The following is a 6622-nucleotide window of genomic DNA, read 5'->3' as shown; positions in this document are numbered from 1 at the left end:
CGCTGTAAAAACACCTCCCTTATATCTAATCTAACTCAGCCTTTCTTCAGGGAGACGCAGCAGGCTGTAATTTACATGCACTTCAACAGGGGTACAGTCAACCTGCAAGGCCGCAGGTGCTTTTTTTCCCCTGGGGCTGGGGACAGGTACAGCTGATGGTCAGCCAAGGACACGGTGGCTCCTGGCAGCACTCAGGTCCCATCCAGCCCCGCTCCCCGGAGCTGGCACTGCCGCTCCGCAGCTGCGAAATTCCCGGTTTAAAGCCCGTCCCGGCTCGCCGGCCGCCAGCTCACGTGTGAGCCCCTCGGTGCCGCTGCTTTGTCACAGCCCAGCGCTCACGCCGGGTTTTTCACAGCTGAGTCGGCTGGCACGCGTTCCGCTCCGCATTTATCCCTTCCAGTTTTGGAGCAAGCGGCTGCTCGGAGCCATCCGCCCGATGCAAACAGCCTTTGCCCACCCCATCCCGCACCACCCACACTCCGTAAGGCTCCTTCTCCTGTTAAATAAACAAGATGTGTGCTAAAACACCCCAAAATCCTGGAGAAACCCAGCCTCCAGCAGGCCTGAGAAGTCTCCAAGGGGTGCTCTTCTCCCTGGGATCAAGCGATGGGATGATGTGTGGGAATGAATCAGAATCATTAAGGTTGGAAAAAGCCTTTGAGATCATCAAGCCCAGCTTCTGAATGGTGCAAAGTTGTGTTGCAGGGGGTGTTAGACTGCATTGAGATTCTTTCTTTCTGGAGAGGGTGTTCAAACCCTGGAACAGGCTTCCGTCCTTCAATGTCCCAAGCCTGTCCAAGAAGCATCCGGAAAATGCCTTTAATAATATGCTTTAGCTTTTGGTCAGCTCTGAACAGTGGGAGGAACCCAGGCAGTGGGACCAGGGGATCATGGTAGGTCCTTTCCAGATGAAATAGTTCTATTCTATTCTATTCTATTCTATTCTATTCTATTCTATTCTATTCTATTCTATTCTATTCTATTCTATATTTTAAAACTCATTCCCACATCCACCTTGAAACCCCTCTGGGCTCACATGCCTCACCCCCATGCCCAGTATCAGACTGCCGAGTTATTTCCATGGCCACCAGATGATTTGTGGCCTCCTGCCACTGCTCAGAGGACAGGGACACCGAGATGAACCCTCCAGCATCTCCCCCCACACCTCCCTGGTGTAAATCAACCCAGCAGCGGCGATTCCAGCCCGGCTGATTTATGCCGGCAGACAGACGCTCCGAAGCTCAGCTGTGATTTAGAAATCCCATTAGGACCTGGCCACTTCTGCATGAGAGGTGCAGGAGGTTGGTTTGTCTTCCCCTCCTGGAGAGAGGGATGCAGGGATGAGCAGTGGTGGCATGGGCAGCCAGCTGTGCTGTCGTTTTGTGGCTGACTCTGGCAGGATCAGTGCCCCAAGAGCTTCATCCCAGGAAGGTAACACCTCCTCTGTGATTTATAGCAGGCAGGAGAAGCCAGTCCCATCTGCTACCCCAGGCACCTACTCTCTTTTTTAAAAATTATTATTAAAGCTAATGTGAGAAACAACAGGGCAGCAGGAAAAGTGACTTCCATGGGCAAGGTTCTTGGGGAGGGAAGAGCTGTGAGGCAACAGCAGCTGAATTTTCCTCCATGGGAGCCCAGGAGAAGGTGAGCTCCATGGGAGCCCTTTGTAGAAAGGAGAGTGAGGCAGACAAGTCAAAAAACATCACCTAGGAAAAAAAAAAGAATCTCACACTACTCTCTCATCCTCCTTTCCTCATCCTTCCTCTGGTCTCTGCACACACTCAGAGCATTTTGCCCTACATGATGTTGTGCAGCTGGTGCTCGGCCACACAAATCACCCCTCAGCCAGGCTAACAAATGACTAAACAACTGCAAAGGCACTTTGCAGCATCCTTTTTTTCACCAGCTTTAGCAGCAGACTGCCTTTTACAGCACAGCTCTCCCTTCCGTCACTTTATCCAGCCTCCATAATGTACCACCCCCTCAAGAAAAAAAGAGGAAAAGCAGTTTAAAACCAGACCATTGCAGAGAAACAGCTCCCACGTGGAAAATGGCTCCTCGAGGGGTGCTGCAGCCTCCCCTGCTGCCATGGAAAGGCCAATTAGAGCTGGAAAAAGCTCTCAGGGGAGTGCTCAGGTAGGAGGTTTGCTGCTCTTTTGGGGTGAGGCTCAGAGCAGCCAATGCTCAGCTAGGTGTGAGAGTCTGCAGGTCCCACCAGTGGGAAGGGGTTGCTGAAGACATGGAAAACCTTTCTGGAGGATACCTCTCCCATATTTTCTGGGCACCTATAGGTGGGTTTATGCACTCATGTCACCACTGCTGACAGGAGCAGTGCATCTTCCGCGCCTTCCCTTGCTTCTTGGCAGCACCATCACCACAATGCTCCAACCTTATTCCTGGAGTGGGGTGACCCACAGACCCCCCAGTTCTCACCACTGTTCACCTCGCAGGGCCCCCCCAGTGCTCTCTTCCTGAGGGATTCTTTTAACATTTCAAGTTCCTTTCTGCAGCTTGTTGTAACAAATATCCTGAGACTGTTCTATAGTGCTTAAATTCATTATGAGTGCTGGTGCTTTGTGTGGCAGCCCATGGAGGGGGTTTTGTGGGTTATCCATCCTCCCTTTTCCCTCCCCTCTGCTGATGGCAGGATCAGATCAAGCCACCAGCTCGTCTCCCCAGTGTCCCCAAGTTCACCACTGTAACTGTCTGCATTTGGGGGGAGAAACTGTGAACTCTGGAGAGGACACAGGGCATCCTGGGGACATCCCCAGCCTCACAGCAGGGTTTGACCTTCACAGGTGAAATCTTCCCCCTTTTCTCACCACTCTCATCCTTCCATTTCTCCTCCAGGAAAATAAAACTACTCACACAGAGCTTGGCCCAAGGAAATGCCTTGCCAGCAGCCACAGCCTTGGAGAGCCAGGGACACGCTGTCCCTTTGAGGGAACTCCCTGAAAAGTCAAGGCTGGGCTGGCACTGTGTCTGGCACACTCAGAGGAGGCTGGATTTACTCCTGACCATAATAATCATGGAATGCCACAGCCTCGCCATGTGCCCTTGGTCACATCCCTGGTTCCCGGCGTTTCCCAGGGCTGATAATTCTGTTGGAGACCATGGGTGAAAATCTGAGCATGATGGAGGGATGGAGCAGGAGGCTGCTGGCCACACACTGTGCTCCTGGCAAGGCTGGGAGCTGCAGACGTGTCACACGGCTTCTCCCTCACGGTCTCCGGGATTAGCTTAATAGCACGGGGAAATAACAGGATGAAAAATTCGCTCCCCTCCAAGCACTAAAAGCCAAGTTTCAAGGTTAATTGTCTGCCCTGTAGGAATAGCTTTTACACACTGCAAGGGGCTTAATTAGTGTCATTTTAGCCAAGCAGAGAGAGCATGCCCTGGACCCATACTGCATGCCCCCAAGCCTATTTTCCTCTCCACGAGAAGTGATGGATTGCAGGCAGCTTCCCTGCACCAGAACTCAGCAGGGACAGGTTTGGGGCCGATCATGGAACCCCAAGATGCTCCTTGACAGCTGCTGCAGCCCCAAGTCCCATCCCTGCACCCACTGCACTCTTAGGTCCTGCACTGAAGTGCTGGAAAGTGGCTGGATCCTATCTCTGTCCCCACATTTGCCCCTGTCCCCATTAGCCAGGGGAGCACCCATCCCCACTGAGCACCCACCTGGGAGAGCATGCTGCCAGGCCTGGCTTTAAGGAGAGCACAAGGGGATGGAGGGAATTTCTCTCCCCAGTTAGGGTTGTCCAGTGTGTTCCTACCAGCTTTGGGACATGGCTGCTCTCCATGCAGCCAAGATTTGTTTTCACTGATCCCAGAGTGAAGCCAGACACGGTCCAGCATCAAGGTATGAGGAGAGGCAGCTGAATACCAGGATCAGTGCCAGCAATGGGTCTGTGGTGGTACAGGGGCAGAGTGACCCAGGACTTTTCCAGCCCAGGGCAGCTGATTTCCCTTGCAGCATTCTTGGCAGCAGGGAATGCCATGGAGGGTCCCATGCCCTGGCTTGGAGCCACCAGCAGCCCCCAACTGTGGTTTCCCATCACCCTGCATCCATCCTCGCCAGGCTCCAGCTCACAGATCCCACAGGGATAGCCATGACCTCCCATGCAATCCAGGCCAGGAGGCTGCCCTGGATGCCTGCCCATCTGGGCTTGGAGAGGAGCAGCCTGCTGGGATTTTAAGTTTTGCCCATATTGAAGAATTTGTGGCAGCCCCCACTAAACCCATCTGCTGGTAAAGCCTCCTCATTCCTGCCTCAGCCACACTTCCAGCTGGGCATTCCTCCCCTCACATCCCACACTCTGCTGTGGCCAGTGGGTGCTGGGGCCACCCCATGATCCCAGCTTCACTCCAGCCTCTCCTCCTTCCTTCCCGGACCTTTGGATTCAATTTCTCCCTGTTAGCCAATGTGCAAATAGGGTCCCAGGAGCTTTGCACCAGCAGAAACAAACCACAGCAGAAAAAAAAACCCCCATCCATCCCAACAGACAGGGCAGGCAGGGAGCCCCTGCACCCCTGCCTGGGCAGTGACCCACATCCCAGCCGCTTCCCTTTTTTATGGGAATCTGCAAAAACATCCCAATTCTTGGCAAGTGGGTGATGCTATAGGCAGGCACCCTGGCAAAGGGAATGTCTGGAGTTTGGTGCTTCCAGGTGGGTGGAAGGGGAGGGGAGATGCATGAAGCAGGAAAAGGGGACAGCATCTTTCCTCAGCACTAAAGGGACTAAACATCTTAAACCTGAAACAAGGCAGACAGCCTGCTTTGGCTTGGTTGGGGAAACCCCAGAACTTCTGTTTCATGCCATTTTATACAATCAAAGATCAGTTTGGGCTGAAAAGGTGAAGGGAGGAGAAGCAAAAAGTTGGCTCCAGCAGTTTCTTTTTTTGTTGAAATGAGTTGAATCCTCACCCAATAACGGTGCCCAGCTCCCAGTTTGCCTATGGGAAGATCATGGCAGGAGTCCAGGTTACTCAGTTTAGGAGTGGATCCAGGGGCCAAGGCACTCGCAGCTCACATTCCCCTCCTGCTGCTGCAGCTCCAGGCTCACGGTGGTGAGGAGTGATGTATTTTTAATTCATTTAAGGGAATTAAGCTCATCTGTATCTGACTACTCACACGGCTTCTACTTTCATTAATTTCTGAGCCGCTTGCCTGGATTCCTCTGGCTCTGGCAGGGGTTTGGCATCACAGGGAGACCAATTTCCTGCAAATTTGACAGATGTGGGTCGCTGGAGAGAAGCAGGAGAACCCATTTTCCCCTTCCCCACAGTGGGGAGTAGTTTGGGTCACCCACCACATCAGTCCCATAAGGACATTCTGCATTGCCCATCATGTGTTGCTGGAGAGCAGCGTGCTGGCAGCTGGAGAGCCTCTGCCCTCCTGAGGACCCCAACCTTCTTTTAAGGTCCCCAACTTTCTTCCCAGGGTCCCTGACCTTCTTCCCAGGGTCCCTGACCATCTTTCCAGCTTCCTTTTGAAACGCTTCTGTGATGAAGCCCGTAAACAGACGCAAAAGCAGGGGGGAAAGAAGAGATAAGATAAAAATAACAGCAGCAGGAGTGGGTTTGATGTAAATAACAGGAAAACATCAAAGAGGAGGGGGAGTGATGCTCTGTGGAGGTATTTATAGCTGGCTCTGTGGTTCCTCAGGATAGACCTGTGTGTCCCCATGGAGCCTCTTCCCTGGCCCCCACAAGCATATGTTTGTGTCCCTGCCTTGCAGTCAGCCCTTCCCCAAGAGTCTTCCACGTGGATTCAGCCTGAAGGCAGAGCATATCCCCACAGCTTTTAGAGACCACTCAGAGAAAGGCTGATGCTCTGAAAAGGCTCTGAGCCCAAGCCCTCTGTGGCACTGAGCACTGGGATCAGGCTGTAGGGGATATCACACCTGGCACGAAGCAGCCTCCACTTCCAGGCTTTTTTTCCCTGCCAAGTCCTAAATGAGAGCTTTTTCTCCCCACAGCCCTCCTGGGGGTCACATTTGAGAGCAAGGCTGATTGCTTGGGAAAAGCCAGGCACCAGCAGAGCGAGGGATGAGAGATGGCCACTGAGGGAATGCTTGGTGCTGTGACTCAGCCCACTCCATATGATGGATCCATCCCATCCTTCCTCGATGCTGCAGTGAGCATTGGGCATCTGGATGGCTCAGCTAATGGGAACACCCTAATTAAATGTGTCTGGAGCAATGCACTTTATCCCTGGGCTGCTGATGTGCAGGGAATGTTTTTGGAGGCTGGTTCAGCCCTTGCACCTCATGGACAAAGTTAATAGGGGGTGCACAGGGTGGTTTGGAGGTGCAGAGAGGACCTGGAGGTGCAGGAAGCATTAGGGAAAGCTGTTCAGCCTCTTTGGATGGGCCCAGGGGCAATGGGGGTTGTTCCCACCTCTGTCATGGGACGTGGCCAGGGAACATGGAGGCAGTGACCTTTTCAGCTGCCTTCTGCTTTGGGAAGCCTCAGCTTCCTTTAAAGCATCTGTCCCCATGAAAAGCGCTTTGGAGGCATTAAGGGCTTTGGGGGAGAGCAGAAAAACCTGTAAACCCTACAGCCAGCTGTGTAGAGTCAGGAAAAGGGAAATCTGGGTGACTTCCACCCACCTGGAGC

The sequence above is a fragment of the Chamaea fasciata genome, unplaced genomic scaffold, assembly GCF_029207755.1.
Source record: "Chamaea fasciata isolate MVZ Bird 193981 ecotype frontalis unplaced genomic scaffold, bChaFas1.0.hap1 SCAF_16, whole genome shotgun sequence".
NCBI classification, from domain to species: domain Eukaryota; kingdom Metazoa; phylum Chordata; class Aves; order Passeriformes; family Sylviidae; genus Chamaea; species Chamaea fasciata.
Note: the sequence above shows the minus strand (reverse complement) of the source record.